At 40.8% G+C, this 14,003-nt stretch overlaps 1 pseudogene; it reads right to left on the bottom strand.

The window, feature by feature from the left end:
- Positions 1 to 2,148: 2,148 nt before the first annotated feature.
- Positions 2,149 to 3,232, bottom strand: LOC114026213 (annotated as a pseudogene).
- Between the last annotated feature and the right edge of the window lie 10,771 nt (positions 3,233 to 14,003).

The following is a 14,003-nucleotide window of genomic DNA, read 5'->3' as shown; positions in this document are numbered from 1 at the left end:
CTCATACACTTGATACTTACCAGCTGTGTGACCCTGGGCAAGTCACTTAACCCTGATTGCCTTACCAAAACAACAATAACTAAACCAGTAATAGGAAAGTGTTGCGAAAAGATAATGAGTTCTGTTTTGGACATGTTGAGTTTGAGATGCCTAAGGGTCATCCAATTCAAGATGGCGAGAAGTCAGTTGATGATGTAGGACTGTGGTGGGGAGAGAGATAAGGGCCAGATGTGTACATTTGGAAATCATCTGCATAGAGACAATCATTGAACCATGAGGGAGAGGGGTGATGAGATCACCAAGTGAGGTAGTGTGGAGGAAAAAGAGAAAAAGATCCAGAATAAATCCTTGGGAGTATTCTCACAGTTAGAGGGCATGACATGGACAAAGAACAAGCAAAGGAGACTGGGGGGGGTGACTAGACACATCGGATGAGAACTATGAAAGATGAAGGTCAGGAAAACCTAGAGAGGAGAGAATTTCCAGGAAGAGAAGCTGATAAAATAGCATGGAATATTGAAAGAATGGATGACTTCATCAAGAAGGATGACATGGAAAAGATTCTTAGATTTAGTGATTAAGAGATCATTTGGTTACCTTTGAAAGGGCATTTTTAGTTGAATGATGAGATTGGAAGCTAGTTTGCAGAGGGTTTAGTAAAGAATTTAGGAAACTCTTGGTCGGCTAAGTGTAAGAACTTACTGTTCCTACTTAGTGTGGATGACGTTCTTATGAAGTTAGCTGAGAAGAATGACAATAGATATTGGGGATGTTAGGTTAAAGTGAGTTTTTTTCTTTTTTTGAGGATTAGGAGGCATTTGTAGGCATCAGAGAAGGAACTACTAGATAGGGTCAAATTGAAGATGAGAGAGAGAACAGAGATGATAAAGGGAACGATCTGCTGGAGAAGACTGAGGGAATGGAATCAAGACTGCATGAAGCCAAAGCAAGAATTTGTTTTGCTTGACTCTAAATATTTGTTACGAGAGTTTTCTTTTTTCTTTTTTTCTTCACTAATGCAGTGGGAGAAAAAATAAATTTTTGCTAGTTAAAAAAATTGAAAAATAAAAACTAAAAGCATACATGCAGAAGGATTGTCCTTGGCAAGGAGAAGTGCTAGCTCTTAGAGAAAAGGAAGTAGTGAGGGAGAATGTCTGAATGAAGTGCGATGAGGAGAGATGAAGAAGGTCTTGGTTAATGGTCTCTTTTTTTGGTAAATTATGAGGTGAAATCCTCAGTTGAGGGGGTTGTGGGTGGACATGTTAGGGGAGATTTGAGGAGAAGGTTTGGAACAACTGCTATGGAGAGTGGAAATAGAAAATTGATGGTGGAGTAGAATCATTGCTTTGTTGCAGAGAGGGCCTAGCTGAAATCGGGCAACTTAATTTGTGGACCCAATCAGCATGGTTTTGCAATTTCCTTCAGTTCTGTTGTGCCATATATAAACAGAAGAGAAGGAAGTGGATGGTAGGAATAATCCATGAATGATTTTTGGCAAGTCGTGGTCGGCAGTAGGACAAGAGGACAAAGGATTCATGTGTACAATTGTACTGGTTCATTCAGGGCTAGAGACAGGGAAGGGGAGAGAGTATAGCCTGAGCAGGGGTGATGGCCTGAGAAAGAACTGAGGAGAAGAGGGAATGGAGATCATGGTAAAGATGAAGAATAATGCTAAGGATTATAAAGCAAAGAGGAAAATGGAATGATAAAAGATTATGATCAGAAAAAAGATTTCAAAATTTGGTATTATGAGCATCTGTGTATACATGACATAGAATGGAGGAGTAGGTAATGGGAACTGAATAGATTGAGTAACTAGGAAGTTGGGATATTTGAGGGAGCATGAATACATATGCTAAAGTCCTTTAATGTGAGGCCAGCAATTGACATGAACAGAAAAACTATAAATCAGGCACTGAACTCATTGAGGAAGGATAGATAATGTCCTTAAGGTTGATAGATAATAGCCACCAGGAAAAACCCAAAACAAAACAAAACAAAAACAAAAACAAAAACCCAAAACAAACAACTCACTACAAATAAAGCCATGCCAATCTTATCTCTTTTTTTGGGGGGGGGCGATTATCATGTCACGCCCTTTGACAAAAAAAAACCAAAAACCAAAACAAAAACCCACAAATAGTCCATTTAGAAGCATTTGAGGTGGACAATGGAGGGCCCAGATTTATCATACACCTACTTGCTGATCAACATGTACTGGAGGGTGGAAAGACATGTTAGGATGGAGTCTCCAATCCAGACAGAGTATTTGAGCTCAGGTGGGGCAACGGTCTTGATTTTCATTGTTCTGGGAGCTAGGGCTGTAATCTCCTTCTGCATCCTGTCAGCAATGTTGGTACCACCAGACAATATGGTATTGGCATACAAATCCTTACAGATGTGAACATTACACTTCATGATTGAGTTGAAGGTAGTTTCATGGATTCCACAGGATTCCATACCTGAGAAAGATGGTTGGAAAAGAGCTTCTGGGCATTGGAACCTCTCGTTGCCAATGGTGATAACTTGCTCACCAGGGATCTCATAGCTCTTTTCCAGAGAGGTGCTAGATGCAGCAGTGGTCATCTCCTGCTCAAAGTCTAGGGTGACATAACACAGCTTTTCTTTGATGTCATGCACGATTTCCCTCTCAGCTGTGGTAGTGAAACTGTACCCTCTCTTGGTCCGAATCTTCATGAGGTAGTCCGTCAGATCCAGATGGAGGATGGGTTGGGGAAGGGCATAACCTTCATAGATGGGCACAGTGTGGGTCACATCATCCCTGGAGTCCATCACAATACCAGTGGTATGACCAGAGGCATACAGGGCCAGCACAGCCTAGATGGCAACGTTCATGGCTGGGGTGTTAAAGGTCTCAAACATAATCTGAGTCGTCTTTCCTCTGTTGGCTTTGAGGTTCAGAGGGGCTTCTGTGAGCAGCACAGGGTGCTCTTCAGGGGCCACACGGAGCTCATTGTAGAAAGTATGATGCCAGATCTTCTCCATGTCATCCCAGGTGGTGACAATACTATGTTCTTCAGAGTCAGACTACTTTTCTTGCTCTGGGGCTCATCTTCCACATAGCTGTCTTTCTGGCCCATACCCACCATCACACCCTGATGTCTGGTGTGCCCAACAATGGAAGGAAAGACAGCCCTAGGAGCGTGTCTCCTGCAAAGCCAGTTTTGCACATTCTAGAGCCCTTGTCAGCAATGAGAGCAGCACTATCATCATCTGTGGTGAACTTTGAAGTGGCAAGTTCAAACTCTTAAGAGAGAAAGAAGAAGTGGTGCCGCACCTGGAGACAGGGGGGAGGCAAGTGCATGCTGGGTGGAAGAGCTTACCTGTCATTATTATTTATGTAGCTGTTATTATTTCCATTTTACAGAGAAGGGAACTGAGGCAAATAGACATTAAATCACTTCCCCAAGGTGACATGGCTGATGTGTATCTGAAGCCAGATTTGAACTTAGGTCTTCCTCACTCCAGGTCCATGATGGGTAGATTTGGAGTGGGAAACTGGAATAGTGTTGAGGTAGAGTGGAGTAAGGGCTGGAGTAGGGTTGAGGTGAATTGAAATGAGGGGATGGGGCTTGCACACTGGTAGCCCAGGGATGTGGTTCAGAATCATTGGCGTGGTGAGACTATAAGGGATTGGAGTAGCTAACCTGAGGAATGAGTCCAGGCTGAGTAGCAAGTTGGAGAAAGGTCTATTTAGGAAGCTAAGTGGTTAGGCTTTTAAGATCCTCCTTTGAGGTCCAGCTTTGTGGCAGGTGATATTATATCCTGAGACTCCAGGACATCTGCATCTTAGCAGGCAGGAGCAGATGGTGGTATGGAAACCTGAGGAGGAGGAAGAGAAGTGCCAGACTAGCCTGGAGAAGTACTTGGCCCAACCATATCCCAGAGTAGGTTGGAGAAAGGCCCTAGTTGCCACAGACATGGGAAGTGGGTGATGGGGTCTTGTCCAAGGCAGCAGCCCGCGCCTCATGCTAGAGAAGGCCCAGTGGTAGGGCAGGTAAAAGAAACATGGAGGTGGACTGTGGGAGGGAATATCTTGTTCTATGGTGGTGAACCTGCCTGGGCTCCCTCCTGGCCTGCCCACTGAGCAGCAAAATGACTAGCCCCATTTTCACATGGATATGGTAAATATAGAGGAGAGATTAGAAGCCATGCCTTCTGACGTCAAGTCTAGAGCTCTTTGCATTGTTTTGCTGTAGGGCTGATGCGATTTAGGGGTTCGGGGTCCTGGGACCCAAAAATCACAACACACGGGTCCTGCATGAAAGAATTTGACCCAAGTCTTCTTTCAGTTTATTAGACAAGGTTTATTAGAACATCCATCATATTGGGCAGACTCTTAAGGAGTCTGAACATTAGTAAACTGTGGCTAGATTATAAGAATCTGAGCAGTGGCTGGATTATAAGAATCTAAGCTGTGGCTAGATTATAAGGATCTAAGCTGTGGCTAGATTATAAGGATCAAAGCAGTAGCTAGATTTTAAGAATCTAAGTAGTGACTAGATTTTAAGAATCAGAGAATCTTAATGGAGACAAGATGGACCTTATATAGAGAAAGCCTGTGGGAGGGACCTAGAAGTGGCCAGTAAACTGGGGTGAACAGAACTCCGGGGACCTGGACCTTGTGCACAAGGGAGAAGGGAGTGCAGCTAGGATTAAGGGCGGGAAATAGCCAGGGGCCATAGGGAGGTAAGACAATGGAGGGGAGATTGGATGTAGCCACAAGGAAAGGACAGTTGATGGGATTATAGCCTAAGGAGAACCAGAGATCTGGCCTTGTGGGAAAGTCCAGGGTTTTTCCTTTCTGGGGCCCAGATCCCAACCCCATCAGGGCCAGCAACGTTCTGGGCACTATGTTTTTTTCTCCCCCTTGGGTCCTTGTTTGTTGCTGTTTTCCCTTATTTCATACTTTGCATCCAGAGCATTAGTTCTGGCTCTGAAATTTGGAAAACATAGGCCCAAAACATTTCTCAACAACAAAGAGAAAATGCTAAACAACCAAAAAATACAAACCTGAGAAGCTGCCCATGGAAGACTCTCAAACACTTGGCTTTGGCAGCAGTTTAAAACAAAGTCTAAGCCGTAATTCCCTGTGAAAGGCTTATTCAGCAGGCCTGCCCCCTTTGATCCTTACCTCCCTTCTCCTCCCCCTTTTCCTTTTAACCAGAGGTAATAGTGAGCACTTCAGCAGATAGTCTTCCATTGTGTTGCTCAAACAGAGTCACACTGGGTGTATGAGTAATGATAACATTTGTGTTTATGCAAGTGGAGATAAGGGAAATCAGATCTCTTGGCTTAGGGCGGAGAACTGAATTGCTGAAGGGTATCAGCATAAAGCAACTTTCACAAGTGGTTTGAAGTATTAGGTCTGGAGGTGTGGGGATGTGTGCATGTGTTTCCCAGGGCAGTCAGGCATCCACTACTCTTTGCTATCAGAGGTAACCTGTGAATTACACTGGAACATCTGAGGACCATGTTTTATGACATCATCCTCAATTAATCTGCATGTGTTATTAAGTGCCTACTATGTGAGTGGAAAAAACGAGATTGAGGGTGGTGTGGAGATAGAAATGAGACTTGGTAACTAATTGCATAGAAGTGTGTGTGGATATATGTCGTATGTGTATATATATGTATATTATATATACCGTATATATACTTTGTGGATGTATATATAAACACACACATGTATATATGCATATATATACTGTAATATGTATATGTCACGTATGTGTGTAAATATATGTACACCAAGGGAGACCAAGGAACTGAGGATGGCTCACTAATTTCATGCACTAAATGCTTGAAAGCAAAGCTCATATAGGCTTTCATGTGATGCACAGGATTAGGTATACCTGTTGATTTAATATTTGATTTCATGGAACCAATTCAATATTGATTGCTCAAATTTCTGAGCTAGCTATTTTGCATGATTTCATTTGCATATCAGCTTTAACTTTCCTGGGGGAGGGGCAGGAAGGGATATTGTGTTATCTGGATGCACAAAATAATAACATGGTTTAAACACACCTATCCTGATTAGGAAGGGAATACGCATTTATCAAGTACCTACTATGTTCTAGGCACTGTGCTAAGCATTTTACAAATATTATCTCCTTTGATCCTCACAACAATCATGGAGGTAGGTGCTATTGTTATCCCCATTTACAGTTAAGGAAACTGAGACAGACAGAAGATAAGTGACTTGTCCAGGATCATACAGCTGCTAAGTGTCTGAGGCTGGATTTGAACTCAGGTCTTCCTGACTTTGGGCCCAGTGATCTATCCATTGTACCACATATTTCCCCGGATTGAGTTAGAATCTAACCATTAGATGATCTTTAAGGACCCTTCCAATTTGATATCCTATAATGCTAATGGTCCTATGGTACTTATTAAGAGAACTAAATTTTGTTCCTAACTTTTAACAGGATTCCGGGGATCCAAGAATAATAGTTACTTGTTATTAGTTCATATTTACATGGGGCTTTAAGGCTTAGAAAGTGTTTTTCATAATGCCACCTCATTTTATTCTCACAATGACCTCTGAGGTAGGTAGCACAAGAATTATTATCAAACTGTTTTATAGATAAGAAAACTAAGTCTGAGAGAGGTGGAGTGACTTTGGCTGAAGTTACACAGATAGTAACTGGGAGCTATGACTCCACCCCACCAAGTATCTCCTTTTGATTTCTATCCCTAACCCTAATTCTTCATCCTCCTCATCACTTCCAACCTTTTTACCTCGTAGTACTTCCTAGGTCATTCATCACCCCTGCACTGGCTATGCTCCCTGTCCTTTACAATAGCTTCTGTACTATCCTTTTTCCTCTCATTGACAATGCCAAATCCCAATTCTAGAGGACTCCCACTATCTGCCTCTTTCATTCCTACTCATATGCTGCTAAACAGAGCTGGAAACAATCATGAGATGGTGCTGAAATAGGTCTGCTACAAGTGTATGCTACATAATTTCTACTGGTCCCTCATCATAGCAAGGTAATCCTTCTACTCCTCCCGAAGTCACCATTTTAATCACCAAAACATCTGTTCCCAACCTTTTCTTCTTTTCTCAAGCCTCTCATGGCATCTCCCTCCACCCTCTCCACTGTCACTTCATGCTTTAATGAAAAAAATTGAAGTCATTTGATACAAGCATTATTTTTTTCCTACTCTTTTCATCTTGAATCCCCTTAACATCACCCCCTACTACCATTTCTCAAGTCTCTCATTTAATAGGGAGCTCTTCTCTTTGCCAAGGCCAACCCCTCTAGAAGTACTCTTGATTTGATCCTACCTTGTTTTTGCCAGAAAATTTTGCTTCTATCTCTCTCTTTCCCTCTTTCAATTTCTTCCTATCTATTGTCTCCTTTCTGCTTCAGTCTCCTCACCCTTTTCTTTGTCTCTCCTCCTTTCTTCTCTAAAGCCTTTGAAAACAAAATCATCTACAATTGGTGATTTTCCTTCTCTCTCTCTCTCTATCTCTTTCTCTCTCTCTCTCTCCCTTCCTCCCTCTCTCCCCATCTCCCCTTTCCCCTCCGTCCTCTGTTTCTCCCTCTGCTACAGTCATTGTCTCATCTTTGATTTTTCTCCCTCCCTCCCCTTCCTTTCCCCTTCCCCCCAAGTCTTCTTTTCTCCCCTCCCCTTATCCCCCCCATCTCTCTCTGCCTATCTCTCCTTCCTTATCTCTACTTTTTTAAGAATCCTTGGCTTTCCTCAAGACTCAACTCAAATCCATCACCTTCCAAAGGTGGCCTTTCCCAGTTCCTCAGCTATCAGTGCCTTCACTGCTAAGTTTACCTTCCTTCTACTCTGTGTATATTCTGCATATATACTGATTTTTATACATGTTGTTTCCCTCTTAGAATTCAGTCCCCTTGAGGGCAGGAAATTTGTTTGCTTTTCTTTGTTTCTCTAGCACTTGGCATAGTGCCTGACACATAGTAAGCATTTACATGCTTTTTCCCCCATTAGAAATATTTACTGATTACTCCCACTTCATGAGAGGTATCATGTAACAAAGTAAGATAGGTAAGACCAGTGATACCATGATCTTATCTGAAAGTGCAGGCAACATTTCACAACTGTACATGCTTTAATACATGCTTGTTTATTGATTCTAAAGTGCTTTTTTAAAATTATTGCATTTATTTAATAGCTAGCATTTATAGAATGCTTTAGGGTTTGCAAAGTACTTTACATATGATATCTTATTTGATCCCCACAGCAACCCTGTGAAGGAGGTAAGAAAAATTCAGAGATGGAAACTGAGATTGAACAGAGTTAAGTGTCTTGCCAGTATCACACAGCTATTGAGTATTTTGGGTAGGATTTGAACTCAGGTCCAGAACTCTATCCACTGTTTTCCTTTCCTTGCCTTTCCTCTTCCTTCCTCTGTGGGTCTGGGGTGGAAGGGAGAGAAAATAGATTTCTGTTCATTTAAAAATAGAGAGATGGGTGGGAGGAGTGCTACAGTTGTGAAATGTTGCCCGTACTTTCAGATAAGATCATGGTATTACTGGTCTTAACTATCTTACTTTGTTACATGATACCTCTCATGAAGTGGGAGTAATCAGTAAATAGTTCTAATGGGGAAAAAAAAACCACACACACACATTAATAAAACTTAAATTTAGAAAAACAAAGAAAGAGTGTTGGCATTGGAGTAGAGGATGTGGGCTTGATTCTCATCGATATAGGAGCATGATTAGATAGTATCTAAGGTTCCTTTCATCTCTAAATCTATGAGCCTGGGTATCATTGCAGCAACTGAAGCTTTTGGAGAAAAACAAAAAGATTATAGTTAGTAATTGCTCTTTACTCAGGTTTTCATATTTATCTGAAAGATACATCCACTCCCCTCTCCCTGGCCAGCTGAGGAAATGTTTTCAGACCCTTATCCTCAGACCCATCAAAATGAAGGTATCAGAACTGGAATTTGTATGAATACACAGGATGTTGTGAAGTTTGTAAACAGCTTAGATCTTCTTGTGAAAACAGTGCTTGGGAATGTTATAAAAAGCCCTGAATTTAAAGTGTACACATATGTGTGTATATATACACAGCACTCTAAGTATATAGATGGGTGTGGCATAAAGGCACATATATACACATGTGTGTGGTATTATATGTATGCATGTATGTTTATACATATAAAATATGTCTATACAACTGTTCCCTGAACATAAGTGAATGAATGAAAAATTATGGCTCAAACATTGTGCAGGTGTTGGCATTTCAGAACCAAATAATATTGGCATGTTGGTTGCTAAGCAACCTGTGCGGTTCTCTATCAACTCGACTTTTAAAAATGAAACTTTTCTGGGAGAGGAGAGAATGGAAGCATAAATCAAGGAGACATATCTGATCTAGTGAGGTTGGAGGAAGCAGCCTTTTCCAGAGCATGTGTTTGCTCTGGTTTGACGCTTTGCTGTTTCTGGCTCCCCTTGTCTTAACATGCATTTTAATTTTCCCATGTCGATCCTCTGTCTACATGGAATTCCCTTTTAGGTTTTCAGGAGTGCTTAAGTCAAGCTTCTGTACATCCGGCTCTCTTGGCATTAATAAAGAAACCAGCAGCTATCCTGATACACTGGCTCCTGTAGTGGGGTTCTTTTGAAGAGACGATTTAAAGAAATTTTCTGACAAACACAAACAGTTGGCATCCAAGGCTGCAGCTGTTTTAATCTCCCCTCCAAAGAAATTAGCTCTAATGTGAATAAACTGGGTGGTGGGCTGATCCAGAATATTAACCTCAGTGTACTGAGTCAGTTGGATCGGAATCATTGTCCTGGCTTGCCAGGAGAAGATGGATGTGTGAGCGTGAGGCTTTGTTATGGTTCCTGTCTGAGCAGTTTGAACAATTTTCCAAACTACTCTTTAAATACCAAATTCCAAGTGGAACAGTACAGGTTTATGAAAATGCTGGCTCTGACAGAAAGAATAAAAGAAGGAATAAGAAAAAGGAGGGAAAAAAAGTAGAAACACATTTCTTTTTTCTTCTCAAATGAGAATCTAAATGAATAAAGATGATAGTCAGGGCCATGCTTCTGCTGCTACAATGCTAAGTCTTCCTAACATTTTTTCTATTTGCCCCTGACGTCTACAGCTGAGTTGCCGATTCCTTATTGATTCTTAAAATGTGGAAGAGGCTGTTCAATAGTTTATAAAAGTGTGGGCAGACTAATTACCAGGATTGGAAGGTGTCTTTGTGATTTCTTGACTCCTCACAGGTGAAAGGATGGAGGGACTCTTTTGCCTAGTGGGAACACAGCACTCAATTTGGCATGACTATGTCTAAGAAGATCTTTCTTAACATTGGCTCTCCATCTTGGTGAGTGTAAATGATACTCTTAAGCAATAAAATCACTCTTCTGGCTGAAAGAAGAGAATAGTTGTAGCTTTCTACTTTTTTTCCTGCCAAGAAAACAGTTTGATAACAGTAAAATGGTTGGCCTTTTTTTTTTTTTTTTATGGGTAGCTCAATGAAGTTCAGGGCAGCGAGGTGGTGCAGAGGATAGAGTGCCAGGCTTACAGCCAGGAGGACTGGAGTTCAAATCCAACTTCGGATACTTACTAGCTGCATGACCCTAAGCAAGTCACTTCACCCTGTTTCCCTCAGTTTCCTCATCTGTAAAATGAGTTGGAGAAGGAAATGGCAAACTGTTCCAGTATCTTTGCCAAGAAAAACCCAAAAGGGATCATGAAGAGTCAGACGTGACTGAGAAATGATTGAATAACAACAATAAAGGACAATAGTCAGGGTGTGTAATATCGGGATTAGAGCCAACGAGATGAATCACTGATGCAGTGAGATTGGCCAACATATCAAGAAGCTAGTGCCAGGACATCTATCAGTCCAGTCAGTCCAGAAGCATTTGACTAGTAATACTCACTGAGCCCCATTGACTCATGGATCAGAATGTCTATGAAGCGATGCCAGAGAATTTCAGATCTGAATCTAGTCCAATCTCCTTACTTTATAGATGAGGAAACTGAAGCCTAGAGAGTAAAGTAATTAGTGTAAGATCACATTGTGACTTTGCAGCAAAGCTGGGACTTGAACCCAGTTCTAACCTGTTATTTCAGCTCCAGTGAGTCCGGGATATTAAAGTATTTTCATAGTTTGAAGGTAAGACTAAGAGTTGAATTCTGGGCTTTTTTCCCAATGTGACTCCCCTCTTTTCCCAACTTGCCTTCATATAGGTTTACTGTGTTATTAACGCCTACCCTGATTTGTTCGAAGTCATATAACTATGAGAATTAGAATTAGAATGCAAGTCTCCTGACACCCAGTCCAGAGCTTCTTGGATAATTATATGATGGTACACATAGCCTATATTTGTTTAGTAGGAGAATTAGATAAAGTTGAAATGAGACAATAAGTATTTATGAAGCACCTACTATGTTCCAGACATTGTGCTAAGTGCTAGGGAAATGACACCACCACAACAACTGAAAAACCTAATTCTTGCTCTCAAGGAATTCACTGTTTAGAGCAAGAAACTGGCACACGAATTCTACCTTTGTCCTAATGCTATCCATATCTCCAAGAGCCATTTTATGGGATACGATCATGTTATCCCTGGTAATTTTCAGTCATTCAGGTGCAGGTAATAAGACTTTCTGAATTCATAGTAATGTACATACAAACATTCACGCACAGGTCTAGGTTCAGTCGTTGTTCAGTTGTGTCTGACTCTTTGTGACCCTATTTGGAGTTTTCTTGGCAGAGATACTGGAGTGATTTGCCATTTCCTTCTTCTTCTTCTTCTTTTTTTTTTTTTTTTTTTTTGCTAGGCAATGGGGTTAAGTGACTTGCCCAGGGTCACACAGCTAGTAAGTGTTAAGTGTTTGGTCTGAGGCCTGATTTGAACTCAGGTCCTCCTGAATCCAGGGCCAGTGCTTTGTCCACTGTGCCACTTAGCTGCCCCCTTGCCATTTCCTTCTACAGCTCACTTTGCAGATGAGGGACTGAATCAAATAGGGCTAAGTGATTTGCCCAGGGTCACACAGCTAGTAAGTGTCTGGGGCCAGATTTAAACTCATGAAGAGGCTTCCTGATTCCAGGCCCAGCCTCAATCCACCTTACCATCTAGTTGCCTAATGATAAATTACTCTGCTTTGTATAATAGGTGTGGAAAGGACGTCTTTCAGGATATCCAGACTGAGAGCGCAAGCATTTATTGGAAGAAGTCTCCATTTCTCACGAAGCTGGGTGCCCATGGTAGAACAGTTGAATAGAAAAAAATAAAGATTTCTTTGAAAGGGAAGATAGTCAAAGAGTGCAAGGAGCTAGTAATGGAAGTATCTGTGATCTGGGAATGTTTAGTGGAAAAAAACTCTAGCTGTTGGACCAGCCATGGAGCAAAATTCTCATGTAAACAGAGTAAAGAGAGAAGTCATCTTGCTCTGATGGAGTTGTAGATTTTGTTAGGACATGATCCCAAGCAGAGATGATGGAGGACCTGCCTTTATGGAAATTTAAAAAAAGAAACAAAACAAAACACCTCTGGCTTCAAAGAGATATTGTTCAAATCTGTTCTAATGATGCTTTGAGTGTTTAGTGAGTTTTTGTGATCCAAAGCACTTTAGGGGATGGGAATGAGAATGTACCCACTGGTGATGTGGCATGGAATTGCTGCATGTCATTTCAGCATTTGTTTCTGTTCTGAATAAATGTTTTATTGTTTCAATACTATTCTTAGCCTGGATTTGTTAGCATTCTTGGAAACTCAATAACCTAAGCCTAAGTTAACTTCATAATTCTCCCAATTTTTGAAGATGGGAATAAAAATAAATTATAAAGGTAATCTATTATTGAGAATTTTGTAATTCACATAGTATATAATAATATATGATGCTATAACAATAATATAAGCTAGCATTTATATATGTGTATATGTACAAATATGTATATGTATATATCACTAATATTTGCAAGATATTTTGCATACATTATCTCATTTGATCCTCACAAAAACCCTGTGAGGTAGGTACTATTATTATCCTCATTTCACAGATGAGGAAACTGAGAAGTTAAATGTCTTGTCCATGGTCACACAGTTATTGTCTGAGACAGATTTTGAACCTGTCTCCTTGATTCCAAGTCCCATGCTCTCTGGCTGGCACCTGGCTACCAGTATGAACCTGGGTCCATGTAAGCCTAAAGATGCTTTGAAATATGGCCTATATTTGTGTAACAAAAAAAATTTTCTTTTAATGATGCTGTTGACTCCCCACTAGTTTACAGGCATTTTGAATTATTTTCTAGAAGTACTGATAGATTTACACTAAACTATACAAATTCTTTCACTTTGTCCCCTTCACAAACATATTTAGTGGTAACTGACCAAGGTTGGAGATGCCTAATATTTGTGACCATGGAGAAAGCAAAATTATTAGCCTGTATGGACAGCAAAATTATTGGTTCATGTGGAGAGTGAACTCATGGTCTTGACTTTGACGCTTTAGTCCAGGGCTTGGCAAACTATGGTCCAAAATTCAAATCTGTCCCACAGGACCACTATTTTTAAAAAATGGGAAAACCCTTCTTAACTTAGACGACAGATTGGGTTTGTCCCTGGGGCCGTAGCTTGAGGACTCCCCCTTTAGCCAACTGAGCTAATGTCATATCTTTAAATTATGAGCTCCAAGAATATTCATGGATGCTTCCCTTCTAACTCTGTAAACAAAGTTTGTAGTTGATTAATTAATTCCATCCTTGTATTTTTCAACAAGATAATCAGTTAGAAGCAGTTTTATGGGTGAAATATTAGAAATTATGTGTAAGCTCTGAACTTCCAGCTGAATTCCCAGAGCTGGATGATTCAGTGATTTTTTTTTTTTCATCTGCATTCAGCTATTTTGTGCCCCTCATTTATTCGGATGAATATTTGCTGTGTATGCTGCCATGTGAAGAACTGCTTAGATGAGACTGAATGACCTTCCTTCAGTTCAGCAAAATGGGCTTCTCACTGTTA

The sequence above is a fragment of the Vombatus ursinus genome, unplaced genomic scaffold (assembly GCF_900497805.2).
Source record: "Vombatus ursinus unplaced genomic scaffold, bare-nosed wombat genome assembly UNPS02014833.1, whole genome shotgun sequence".
Classification (NCBI taxonomy): domain Eukaryota; kingdom Metazoa; phylum Chordata; class Mammalia; order Diprotodontia; family Vombatidae; genus Vombatus; species Vombatus ursinus.
This window is presented reverse-complemented; position numbering and strand designations above follow the sequence as displayed.